Genomic DNA, 14039 nt, shown 5'->3' on the forward strand with positions numbered 1-14039 from the left:
TTTTTTTTTTGGTCTTCTATCGCACCCTCCCAACTCGCATTGCGTGCGTCATCCACAACCCCCTGCGCGGCGACACGGCAGACCACCATGTGTGACATTCCCTCACAAATGCAATATGTGTCCATGTTTATCATGCCTCTCCCCATGACAGTGAGACACATTAGCCAGCCTCCAGGCCTCCCCTGGGAGACAGTGGATATACCGCGTGTGTGTGTTTTTTTTTTTTATTCTCCCAGCGTGGGCGTAGATTGAACCTGACTTACCTCTCCTCCTGAAGCGCTGGAAAAATTTTCGTGCTCAGGTTGTGTTTTATTTTCCCGACGTTTAAATTTTTAGCAGAGCTCTCTCAGAGGAGCATCTGCTCAGGATGTGATTTTTCTATTATGGAGCAAAATTTGATTGATATTCAAACAAGTTACAGTGAAAGTGGGGAAGGGGAAAGAGGGATTACCGTTGAAAGATGTTTTCTAGGGTGGTTATTATTATTCATTTAACCCGCGTTTACTCAGGCAGGACAGATGATGAATGTAAAGCAAAAAAAAAAAAAAAAAGAAATAAAAATCGAATGACACCAAATAGACTGCATACCTGCGCCAACGTCTCGCAGTCATGCCAGATGAGTTTTGTAATTATTTACAGTTCCAGTCCCACTGCAGACAACACCAAAAATAAATAAATGGACAGACTATTTACTGACGACTTTGATTTTTATTGTTTGCTTGTTGCTACGTCACTCATTTGATCGTACTTTCCGTCCCTTGCACCTACCTTAGCAGTGTCATATTTGTTTGTGATGCTTGCAAATGCGGTCTGCTTTCAAGTCAGGACAAAACAAAAAAAAAAAAGTTCAAGACCGGTGCTGAAGCTTTTCCACTCCAGTCCTGTGGGTGACAGCATCGATAAATTCCTCCTAAAAATAGGATTCGGAGGGCCTGGATTACGCACATCTCAAGTAGCGGGCACTTAATTACATGTTTGCGCTAACAGTACATGCTGTTGGTGCATGTGTGTGTGTGTTGCATGTCATTGACGACGATTCCAAATAGCGACTGCTAAATTGGCAACAAGTGTGAACGATTGTTCAGACCGGTGATGCGAACAGCGGTTCATTTGACCGCATGGGATTACCGTAATTAGTTCTCTTCTATACATTGATGATAGTAGACCGTCGTTCGTGGAAAAACGGTTTGCTCTTTTTTTTCTTTGTGCAATCTGTTCACCCTTTGTGGACGGCTTATCATGTTGTCAGGTTACAGGGTGCATGAAAGGGTTCATAAATACAGTTCCGCAATCTACATACAAATTTAGTAGATCACACTGTTGGAACTGATACATCATTAAATTGGTGAACTCATTCACTCCCAAAGACGTTTTTAAACGTCTTTTCAGACTTGGTCCAGAATTGGCTGGTACTGAATGAGTTAATAATAAGCCGCTTGCAAGCGCTAGTGTATGAGAGAAGAAGTCAAAGCTCTAAGCTCTAAGATGCTTCTACACACAGTACATCCATTCAAAAAAAAAACAAATTAAAAATCCCAGATGTCAGTACCTAAGCCAGTTGTTCTGGTTAACCGCACAATTGCATGCGTTCACTGTAATCAATGACAGCTGCAAATTGTTCGGAAATGCCACCTATTGTGCAGAGAGGGGAGAGCGATTTATCACCGCAGACATTTACTGTCACTGGTTGCAGTAACCAGGTGGGAACTGGAAGGTTGTTTATTGTCCTTGATAAAAAGGTTCTCTTCTTCAGGATTTGCATCACTGGTGTTTGCCAGTGCAGGTGAAATAATGCGGCCAATGAACATGAAGCTCATCTGTCATTTTTCACCACATCACGTCAAGTGAGGCCCTTTTTCCAAATGACGAGCTAATTACGATGCATTTGTAAAACTGCAAAAGTGCCACACCGCCCAGGAGGTGGGCCGGGGTCAAATTGTCTTTCGACCCAAAATAATGGTTCCTCTTTTATGCTTAAGTGCTCTCCACCCGCGAGCCTATCATCTGGGAGTGAAGTTGTTATGTCATGATCTACAACGGGTGGTTTAGCTTTCTATTCATCAAGGGTGAGAAAAACAGGGTACATGTGTATCTTTTTTTTTTTAATGTGGCCACATGCATTTGGATTGACAATAATGACTATTGAACACGTGGGTTTTCTCCGGGTACTCCGGTTTCCTCTCACATTCCAAAGATATGCATGGCAGGCTGATTGAACACTCTCAATTGTCCCTAGGTGTGAGTGTGGGCGTGGATGGTTGTTCGTCTCGGTGTGCCCTGTGATTGGCTGGCAACCGATTCAGGGTGTCCTCCGCTAACTGCCCGAAGACAGCTGGGATAGGCTCCAGCACCCCCCGCGACCCTAGTGAGGATAAAGCGGTTCGGAAGATGAATGAATGAATGAATGACTATTGAACAGGTTTAACATTTAACTCATTCAGTACCAGCCCATTCTAGACCAAGTCTGAAAAGACGTTTAAAAACGTCTCTGGGAGTGAATGAGTTAATATTGCGGCGGTGTGACATCACAGTTATGTCCATTGTTTCATGTGCAACTCATGTAAGGAGAGAATAGGACAATCCTCACAGGCATAGAGTCTTTATCCCCTGTAAAGAATGACTAATAAACCTTCCCTCCGAGAAGCCAAGAGAGGATCTGAGCCTCCAATTGTATTTCTACTGACTTGTATTTCTATCTTATAATGGCCCCCAGGTGGCAAGGATGTGTACAAAAATGTAAGCAACGTATTATCAGGCAGCCTGAGAGTGGAAATGAAATCCTGAAGTGAATGAGACTGCTCTGCATGCTTCCCGTTTGGTGGCTGCGATGAAAGAATATCCAAAGACATCGCGAATGGGGGAGGCGTTTTGTCAAGTGGCTTTGCCTTGAGGTTGGACATTGTTACAGCCACCTGGCAGCAACATTACTTGGCAACAGGTTGCTGTGGAGCCAGATTGATTTTTTTTTAAAGATTTTGGTAAAGGCAGATTGTGTTTTTGTTGCATTGTTACAGTTTTTTTTTCTTTCAAATTTCCTGGAGGAGAAAAAAAAATCTGTCTGCTGATCGGATGATGACTGAAAATGATCAGTCTTTTTGTAAAGGTGCAGTTAGGGAGACTTTTTTTTTTTTTTTAAACATTATTATTATGCATTATCCACTTTTTACTTTTATGCCTACCAGAGAGGTTTATTTTTGGGGCGGGGGGCATTTGTTCCCATGGCAGCTGTAATGACTCTGACCATTAAGTAAAACCAAGCCTTTGGCTCATTAAACAAACGTAATGAGAGAAGAGAATTCACTTTCCAGAGCTGAAAGACTGGGAAGAGAAAAATGTAGAGCACTAAAGTTTAACTCGCGGTACATTATTATTATTTTTTTTATTAAAACGCACCTTTCAGTAGGTGCCATTCCTTGAAAGTAAAACTCGTAGCAAGCCAGGGAAGAATTACAGGGCAGCCCACACTGCAAGTGAAGAGCCGCATTGCACAAGGGCACTAAAAATGGAGTGGCTTTCTTTGTTTGCATTAGCTCTTTACACTCCCGTCTGAACCCACGTCCTCTCGTAGCCCACACACCCACTCGACGGAACAATGATTCTTCCAACCGTTTGTAAGGTTAAGTCCCTCCAACCCCCGCAATCCAAATCGGTATAACGCTTCGAAGGCACAGACTCCTAAAAAGAACAAAAAGGCATTCATTCCAATCGTACGAGAAGGACGACGGAAAAACCAATTAAGGGGAAGATTACCCACAAAAAAAATGTAACAATTAGAAAAAGTGTCATTGGCATCGAGAGACCCGGCCCGGAGAAAAGAAAGAGAATCTTTGGCTTTGCAAGGTTCTAAAATCGAACTAATGACGGTGGATTAAAGGTGGCTTTGCCTGGAAGAGCAGGTGAGGGTAGAGTTGATATTTGACAAAGGCTTTAACAAAGCCGTGGATTACCATAAGTGGCCATACATCGTTAGCAGGGTGGGTATAAGGTTACCTTATAAAAGTATTCCGAGACTGGTTGCCTGTTTGTCAACAACCTGTAATCCGAGCACCATAATAGTAACTGCTACTGTAACTGTATCAGCATACAGGTATTATTATTATTATATATTTATTTATATTTATTCTCCTACTCCCCAAGCCTGACCATTCGTGGCAGCATCTTTTTTTTTTTTTTTTTCCTCCATGTGCCAATTTATTAAAGACTTGGCTGGGTTGAGCTCTGCACTTTTCTACTTTTCTATTATGGATTTCCACACTCCGCGACAGTGTTGTCACAGTGACATTTCGAAATGTATGAATGAGCAGACCCCTGTGAAATCAATGCCTGGAAGGTTAATCTTCTTCTCCGAGCATTGAGATATTTGACTTTTACCTCATTATTATTCTGCGCCTGAGCTGCAGCGACGTTATAGATTGGTTCACCCGGCCAGCTTGTGGTTAAACGTTGTTATTGTTCCGTCATTCTTTATCTCGTGAATACGGTTGAAGATTTTGACGAGGTCAAATTCACCGCACACGCGCACGTGCGCGCGCACGCGTACGTTGGGCTGTTGCCCGGATGCTGTTGCTATGGAGTGCTCTGAAAATAATTGGCTGCATTTCCTTTGCAAAATTGGCTCCTTTTTGCTTCTATTTTGGGGGGGCGGGGGGGGGGGGGGGTTCAGCCAGTACCGCAGCAGAATAGTTTGAGACCGTTTACGTAACTCAGCAAGTAGGGCCTTACTGTCATAATGGATCGTATGGATGAGGGGCTCTTTGACCCCAATTTACTTTGACAAACTGCAAAATATCCTGAGTGCTGCTGAATGTATTTTGAAGAAATAAAGTCAGGTTTTGACAATTTATTTTCGTTCAAAGACACAGGAAGATGAGCTGGCAGGTGCATTTGTATTCATGAAGTCCATAAATAAAAACACACACGCTAACAGCATGCAAAGCTTGGAATAATCCAATGCAGGAGGAGCGCACGCAAGGCAGGTCATCTGATGAGTCATAACTCGCAACAAGCTGTTTATTATGGACACATTGTGGATCACTCAGCTTTTCGTTTGCCAGTCTGCACAGAAATAGATGATGGCACGCTATGATATCATAACAAAACACGAGCAGGTGGCAGCAGCTTCCGGGTGAGATCAATACATTCCATACAACCCCCGAGCTATTCTGTAAAACTAAATGGAGGTCTACAACATCCATTCATGTTTTGTCTCAAGCTGATGCTTTCCAATTCTACAATGCGTCCACCAGCTGTGCGCGGTGATACGAATGCGGTCGACATTTTTAGAACCACATCATTTAGAACCACACTTTTCTTGACTTTGTGATTTTCTGAGTAAAGTCTAAATAACTGGATGGTGTCCAATTTAATGCACAAGCAAACAGTAATTTAGAAAACGGACAGAATCTTGAAGGTGCATTACATATTCTAACCACACGGTGGCACCAAAGCTCTATCAAAATAAATGAGTAGCTGACAGTCCGTTTTTTTTTTTTTTTTTTTTTACAGTGCAGCCGACTGTCCAACAAGTCCACGAAAAGCTGCCATACTTTTGGTTGATTATAAATAGAGAATTAGTTACTTTGCAATGATGATAATATTTGTGCTGTATGTTTCATCAAGGCTGTTTTCATGTTCAATAGTGTCAGGCGCAGGAGGCAGAGCAACCAAATGGTCGCACAGCACCAGTATAGATAACGGAATGATGATGACTGTTAGTGTTTTTACATCTTTGCTCCATTTCTTTCCTTACCTTGCTTTACTTTTTGTATTTTGTTATCTCCTGGTGGCTTCTTGTCCTCTTTCTCTCCTTTATAATTGCCTGGGAGCTGCCAAGCTCCCCCCAGCTGGTCGCTATTGTGCCAAACACCCCCAAACCACCAGCCCATCTCCTCACTACCCCTCCACCCCCTCCATTTTTGACTTCCACAATTGACCTGTGCCCTAAACAAGACAAGAAAATGAATTGAATGGAACTGTTTCTGTCTCTTTGGACGTGCAACTGTCTGCAACTTGTTTATGAACTCACAAACACATTTCCATGCATGGAGCATTTTGTAGGGAGGAGAGCTTTGAAAGTAAGGAAGAAAACAAAAAGGCTAAAATAGTCATTGAGGAGAGGAGGGGGGCGGGGTGCGGAAAATATGTTTCCAATTGAAGAATGTAAGTAATTAACCCCTCTTCCTCTCACAACAACAACACTATCCCAGAGCATGTGTGTGTGTGTGTGTGGGGCGGGGGGATGCATCTGAGCATGGTGTGTGTCAACGGACAGATGTTTCAACCCATACACTTGCGCACAGCGTCTCCCTCTTGAATATGTCGAGCCAGTTTTGGATACAAATAAACTATTGCCAAAACAGGTGCGGGGACGAATCGTAAAACTTGGAAAAAATAACACACTCACAGATGGACTGAACAATAGTATTGATCTGTGAAAAAAAACAAATTTGGTCTTAGGAGGTTCACACGTGACAGTGACGCTACGTCTACAAGTTTACCATAAAAGTTATTCAACCGAACAATCGGGTGGCATTTACAACCTCACGTTTTCCAAATAAATTGTTGCTTTATTGAGACTTTTTAAGCTGGTGGTGGTGGTGGTGGGGGGGGGGGTACATTTTCATTTGGCATTTTGCACAATGTGACACGAGGAAGGGCATCAGAAAAGAGTTGGAAAACTACTGGGCAGGCCCGGGGAATTTCTGGCGTCAAACATGAAAGGTCAAACGTCGTGGTTGGCAACCCATCACACTTTCGGGGGGGTTCAGGCTTTGAATCTTGGCTCCAGCCTACTTGTAGGGGAATTTTCTCTGGGGACTTTGGCTTTCTCTCACGTTTCCAAATCATGCTTGCTCGGTTAATTAAAGACTCTAAATTGTTCATAGGTGTGAATGGTTGTTTGTCTACATTGCTCCCTTCCTTGTCTTGCGATTGGCTGCTAACCAGTCCAGGGTGCACCATATCCCTTTCATGCACCCTGTAACCTGACAACATGATAAGTCAATGCTGTCCCCGAAAGGGTTCAATCCCTCCCAAAGTTCAGCTGAGTTCTGGTAGCAGTTCATGTAGCAGCCTACCACTCGCACACCAGAAATTAAATGTGAGGCCAGCGCGCAAGCCGTATTACAGAAGCTGACAAACCAGTTGGAATATTGCTCGAGGAGGTCTTTAAAAGGAAGTGCATTGTACAAATGGGCATCTGGTATCAAGGGGAGGTAGTGACGTGAGGTGGAACAGTGGAGGTTACGTGTAGCGGTTCCGAGCCAGTTCCCGGGGGCAGCGCCCTCGGGGAGCGCAGCACCCAAGGAAGGAGCAGAGTCATCTGCAGATGTGGCGGAGAGCGCTTCCAGATGACTTGTTTGCGGAGGAAAGGACAGCAATAGCATCAAAGTAGCAAACCATCTGGATGCAAGCTTGGGTCTGATACGCCCCAGCTGGGTCACCTGGAAGAGAAGTGGCGTACGACGTCGAAAGACCCAAATGATTCCCGGAACATGGCTGAAGGTGCATACACGTGTATCAGCGCACGTATGTACAAAGCTGTGTACATTGTACAGTGCTACCCTAGTATCCCCTTTACTTAACTTCTACCTCTCCCTGCATCTCCAATGATGCACTCCCAGGCCAGCTGCAAGATGGTGTCTCCTTCCCTCCCTTGCTCTGAGGCCTCCCTGCTGTGACATGTCCGGAAGACCGCACCTGGGAATGTATCCAGTAAGGTTGTGGAGCAACTGTTCGAATTCTCCTGAGGGCAGCTCAAGGGTTAGCCTGCTTGAATCCCCTAGCTTGTCATTTTGCTCACAATCCAGATGTGGTTGGCCGAGCCAAACATATGAACCTCGATGGCACAGTAGGCAGCCCATCAGTCTGAAGGTCGTGAGTTCGATCCCCTTTCCGGGTGTGAGTTTTGGACAACACAACAGGCGCTGATTCTGTCTGACCTCTTGACTGGTCGCTTTAGCCTAAAGACTCTCTGTAGGCTACTTGTGTTTATTTCCGACATGTATATTTTACTATAGCGGCCCGGTGGTCCAGTGGTTAGCGCGTCGACCACACAGTGCCCTGCCCTGTATGTCAATCCGGCGATTCAGTTGTCATCTGATTGGTTTCCGTGTATGTCAATCAAGTAACGGGATTGATGATCGGCTGACGTGGTTAGTTCGGTGTATTCAGCGCCCTTGTTTCAACGGCAGCGCCACCGCTGAGGCGTTTTCGACGCTTGTCATGCGAAAGCCTGGGAGCCGCATTGAACCAGCCAAAGAGCCGCATGCGGCTCGCGGGCCGCGGGTTGGCCACCCCTGCAGTGGAGCAACACTCCCAACTTGAACCCCCCCCCCCCCCCCCCCCCCAAACAATTGAAAATGACCTTGTGGTGTACCAAGTACCATCCACCGTATGCTTGTATATATTGCTGATTACATCTGGCTAATTTGAATGAAGCCCATCTGCTAAGCATGACATTTTAATTTCAATCGAGGTAACATGAATCCGGGTGGCGTTTGAGGTCATATCTCACCATGGAGGTTTCCTCTTTTCGACTGATCGCAGACTCATCATCCTCTGATCTCTGTGTGCTTTGGCAAAACCAACAACCCCGCCGATATCCCTCCCGGTACAGAGCAGCTATCTTCTCTATTCTTAGGATGAAAAGGGGAAAGCTGTCACCCAGTGAGCATCCTGGAAACTTAGTTGGTCCTCCTCTTACCTCTTGTCTTTGAAGTGCTCACTTCCCCTTGGACAGCAGGTTGAAGAAGCGCACAAGTTTCTATGGGGGGGGTATATGTTGAAATGTTTGTGAATGGGTCCTTTCATCCATCATACAGAAAGTGTATGGACCAACCAACCTCGTTCTTATTGTTTCCGAGTCAAAAAAAAAAGAAGCTGAATTAGCCAGACTGTACGTTGTGCACACAAAGTGGTAACTGTGAGTGGAGGCAAATTGAAAATAAGGCTTTTATTGTGTAATAGAGTGACTGCGGCCAATACGGGGCAAAAATAGAAAGAGAATGTGATCCACCGGGGTTGCACAACTGTTTGCGGTTACGCGACTCTACATATGTTATTAAGTTCGGCGGGAGTGCCGCGGCCAGCCAGCGTTCGATTGCTTTGACGTCAGAGTGGTAGATTGGGGGGTGGAGGTGGGGGGGGGGGGGCAGGGGGTGACATTTAACTTTTGATTCGGTCTCCATGGAGAAAAAAAAAAAGAACAACGCAAAACCGATGATGCAAAATGGAAAAGCCATCGACAGGTGTGGCAACGGTATAGCGAAAATTTAAAAAAAAAAAAAAAAAAAAAAAAAAAAGGCAAGTGTAAAAACAATCATTTGTTTCCAATTAAATTACAAGTTGACAAGTTTCCTATCTTGTGGACAGTCCATCTTGGTGTTGGTCCCCGTGTGTGTCCACGCATGCGTTGAGCTCAATGTGGTTCCATTTAACCCTTTTTCATCTGACTGTGGCACGTTTTTAACCGGCGAACTGCTGCAGTTGAGATTCCACTTAACGCCACACTTCCTGTCCGCTCAGCTGCTGGAGGCAACTGGAAGCGTGCACACACACACACACACGCACACGCACACGAACATCTACTCACCCACTGTGTGCGAGTCACCCAGTGTACCACTTCGCCGTAAAAACGCCGACCTCACTGATGAGCGTACAGCCCACTCCAACTTGCCGCTTCATTTCTTTACTTGTGCATTCAATGGTGGTTCCCGTTTTTTTTTTTTTTTTTTTTCCCCCCCAGTGACGGTTAAGAGGATATGTGTTGCTCCGGTGAGCAGGTGGCTAATCCGTTATCAGTGTTTCAATCAAATCTAATCGGGCTGCCTGGGTTGCCATACACACATTCACAGCGAGGTCCCGATCGTAATTAGAAACGTTTGACAGGTGCAGCGGTCAATGGAGTGTTTTGCTTTTAAGATTTTTTTTTTTTCACGCAGTGACCAGCTTTATCATCCTCAGAGAGCGTACCTTCCGTACTATGTGGCACATCTAACAGCATTCCATTTTTTTTTCCAAAAGCCGTGAGCGCGTCTTATAATCCGATGCGGCTTCTATATGGATCAATATTCTGATTTCTTGGATGTAGTGTTTTAAATGTTCTGTTCAGCGCTTTGTTACAGCTGCAGCAGTTGTGAAAGCTTTACGTAATTAAATCTGTATTTTATTGGATTGGATTCCCATTAGCGTAGCTCCATCTAGTGGATGCATAATGCAACCGCAGCTCCTGTTGTGGCTTCGATTCTATGCACCTGATAATGCAGGGGTTTTTTTTTTGTTTGGTTTTTGCAATTTTGAAATATAATAAAATAAAATATGCAGTTTTCAGGTAGTTATCATATTGGGATAAAAGGACCAGAAAGGAATTCAACAGAACTTTTTAAATGATGCCGGATTTGAAGGGTTGCGAACTTTTTTTTTTTTTTGTTATTGTTTGCTTTGTTTTTTTTGAATGACTGACCACTTCTCTCTTTTAAGATTTCTACTATTGTGTGTCTAAGAATGGCATGAGGAAAACGCAGAAATAGCCTCGACAGGATTATGAGTTCACTGTAATGGCATAAGAAAAACAAAAAAAGTTGTCGCCACCTCAGACACCTCATCCTACCCTCAGCCTATCTCGGTGCATGATTCACACTTAAAAATATCATTTGTGGCTGTCTCAGGCCTGATGCAACCTTGTCATTTGTAAATTTGGACTTTTATTGTAGTCAAACCAATCTTCTCATTGTCACGTATGGCTAAGTTTGTCCTCCCTAGCAACCTACAAAAAAATAAATCAGTAGTTTTTCAGCAAAGTGATAGGATGATGCATACAGTGTTGCCGAACATTAACTTTTAAGTTGATTCAACAACCAAGTATTTTTTTTTTTGTTATCTGCTTATTTTTAAAGACGTGTCCATGAGTGAGGTTGTGTTACATAACAGTGGGGCAAATTTATATAATACGCCCCCACACTGAGTTTCTCTGCCCGGGACACCCGCTTGAAGGCTAGGCAAAGATCCAGAGCACTTTCTTGGAAGAAATTTGTTAAGTGTCTTATTATCCATGGGATTTATTTAAATACAAGCATGTCGCTTCATACTTTTTTGCATTGTTCGCCAATGAATTAATTTTGAAAATATTGCATATCACGTCCCGTGTGAGGCTAACGGATAACGGCGATCACCTCTTTGGTGGCGAATTCAACAGTGAACTCATCCCTTGTCACAGAAGCATATTAAAATGACACCGCAATGACGAATTGACATGAGATTGCATTCCGAGCCCCAGCTCGACTTGCACACACTTTAATTACTCACGCATTAACCTGAACCCGAATGAGTGTGTAGATCTCCCTGACAGATTAATGGCGGAGGAGGAAACCGGCGTGACTCATAGCCACCACGCACGCTAATAACTCGACTCTGGAGGACCTCACGAGTCACTGGCTTGCCCCACGCACGCCACTGCGGTACCCGCAAGGGACTTGTTATTTTATTATTTCAATACAGAGCTTCTTTATTTCGTGACCTCTTAAAATGTGCCGACAATGAAAAGGTCTGTCCGGCGGGAACAGACGCAAAAAAACGGGGATGCACCCTAAAGAGCTGAAGTTTTCCCATAAACCCGATGGACTAAGATTCCAAATGCTGAACTTATTTTACATTTAAACATAGTAAAGTCAACAAAAATGGGATGAAACACTTGAAGGTTTTAGCATCACGCACGCACTTAAATTCTCATGCAGCTATGTTTTAAGGCAAAAGGACAACGTTTGGCCAATGGACTGACAACGCTTCTCACTGCCATGTATTCTGGTTTCATCCGATTATTCATCTGAGGCCAAAGAAAATGGAAAGTAGACAACATCGTGTATGGATTCCCGCGAAGAGATGAGGCTGACATCTAGCAGAACCTGGCAACAGGCAAGAGTTGGTGAAAGAGCCACCTTGGCTGATTTTTATTTTATTTTTTTTTCGAAAGATGAGCCTTTAGCGGTCATTGATTGAACGTGATACTTTGTAAATATCTAACGTCCTGCAGTCGTGAACATCTATCACGATTTGTCTTTGTTTTATTCCTAAGATGCGGTGAGTCATCATTTGAACTAAAATAATATGCGGCTGAAAATTTTTAAATAATTATCTCAGAGTGGGCGCCCGAGCAAAGGAAAATAGTCAAATGGCTCCATTTTTACGGTACCTCGTTGAGTGATGGAACTAGTAATTTGAAAACTTCATTCACACCTAATGCATGTAAGTTTATAGCTAAAATCCGATTCCACAGGCTAAAGTCCAAGTCAAACCAAAAGAACATGGCGAGACATTTTTTTATTTTTATTTTTTTCCCTCAGGGGTGCGCTTAACTACGTTAACGATGACCGTAAAATGGCGTGACCTTAGTATGTATACGTGGGTTCATCCAATGAATCGTGTGGTCTCGCATGTTAACGTATGTCAAGCTCCAACGTCTCCCGCATATTAGTGCGCTTGTATTTTATTTCAATTAAAAAATTTTAATGCGTATGTTTGCGTATTGGTAAAAGTCACGCCAAGTCAGGGGTCACTTGTCACTCGTTGCTGGATGTGGGAAGGCGCCAGTGGAAAAGGCAGTTGCTTATTTCCCAGCGCCTCACACTGGTCTTTTCCTCTCCGTACTTTGGCATAAGCTTGAGGAAAACCCTTTTGGTGTGTGTTCACGTGTGTGTATATGTGTGCGTACGCCCTCGCACCTCGTCACTTCTGATGCTGCAGTGGGAAGCCGAAGTTGCCAGGAGAGCCCCAGACTGGCAGGCGTTCCGAACGCCGACGCACACACTCACGCATGCTTTTAACACACACGTGAGCCTCACACACACACAAACACATATTTAAAAATACTACACACAAGTCCTTCCTCTACACGCCTACCAGCTTTTCCATAACTTTACTGCCTTTTCTCTTAACAAGTCAAACTTGTTCTGAGTCGCTACAATTATAGTCGGGGTCACCTGCGAGGTGGCGGTATTCCGCGCCTGCAAACACAATCACATTTTCCGGCCAATTTAACGTTTTATTTTTATTTATTTATTTTTAAATCATGATTTTGAACTGATGTTTCAAAAACAACCCAATTTGGGGCATAATTGCACCAGACAGGATCGAACTAAAAAAAAAAAGGAGAGACAATGAGGCACACCTGGAGAAGACACAAGTAACTGGAGGGAGCCGATTGATAAGCAGGCTGACAAGAACAGGTGGAGACGAAGACGTGCAGACGTAATCAACATAGTTTTTTTGTTGAACATGGATTTCGAGATGCTACAGTGGCCTTGAAATGCTTTCCTTCTCCAGCTAATTTCAGCGACAATCACGGCGGATGCTCACATTGATTACCACGTTCCCTTTTTAATCCTCCTGCGCATTCATTAAATAGTATTCCAGTGACGAGCAGGGAAAATCCGTCATATGGGAAAGGGAAAAATACTTGCGGTCAGCAGGTGTGACTTGGATCAGAATTGAGCAGAAGCTTCCTTCCCCCCCAGAGTTGTCTGTTGCACGTGCGGACAGTTTACGTAGAGGTGGTTGTGTATGTGTTTGGCAACCCCGCGCTGGAACGGGAAGCGGGCTTTAGGTTTCTCCGTGGAAATGTCAGCTGACTAGTGTTACCACCAGCGGATCAGAAAGCAGTCGGGCATCAGTGGGCCATTTCCGGATTGGAATTCTGGTGATTCCAGTGCTGTGCTTGCTTCTTAATAGAGGTTTCCTAATTGGTGTGTGTGTGTGTTGTGTGTGTGCGTGCATATGGATGTGCATGATTGGCCGGGCAGATGTTGGCATTTAGTGTGTATCCTTGCAAAATTGGATTGCAGCAGAGCATCCCGTTTTGGATGTTTTGGAGCAGGGGAGGATTTTTATGTGATATTATGCAGATGCCGCGAGATAACAATTCATGGATCCAAAGCATTTTATTTCTTGTCATTCGAATTCTTCGGCGAATGATGTTCAAAATTTGTTCAGGTTTAGGGTTAGGGTTGGAAGGGTCACACCGGTCAGTCTCAGAGTACATAATGACC

The sequence above is a fragment of the Hippocampus guttulatus genome, chromosome 19, assembly GCF_054856545.1.
Source record: "Hippocampus guttulatus isolate MCC_2025c chromosome 19, RoL_Hgut_1.0, whole genome shotgun sequence".
In the NCBI taxonomy this organism is placed as follows: Eukaryota; Metazoa; Chordata; class Actinopteri; order Syngnathiformes; family Syngnathidae; genus Hippocampus; species Hippocampus guttulatus.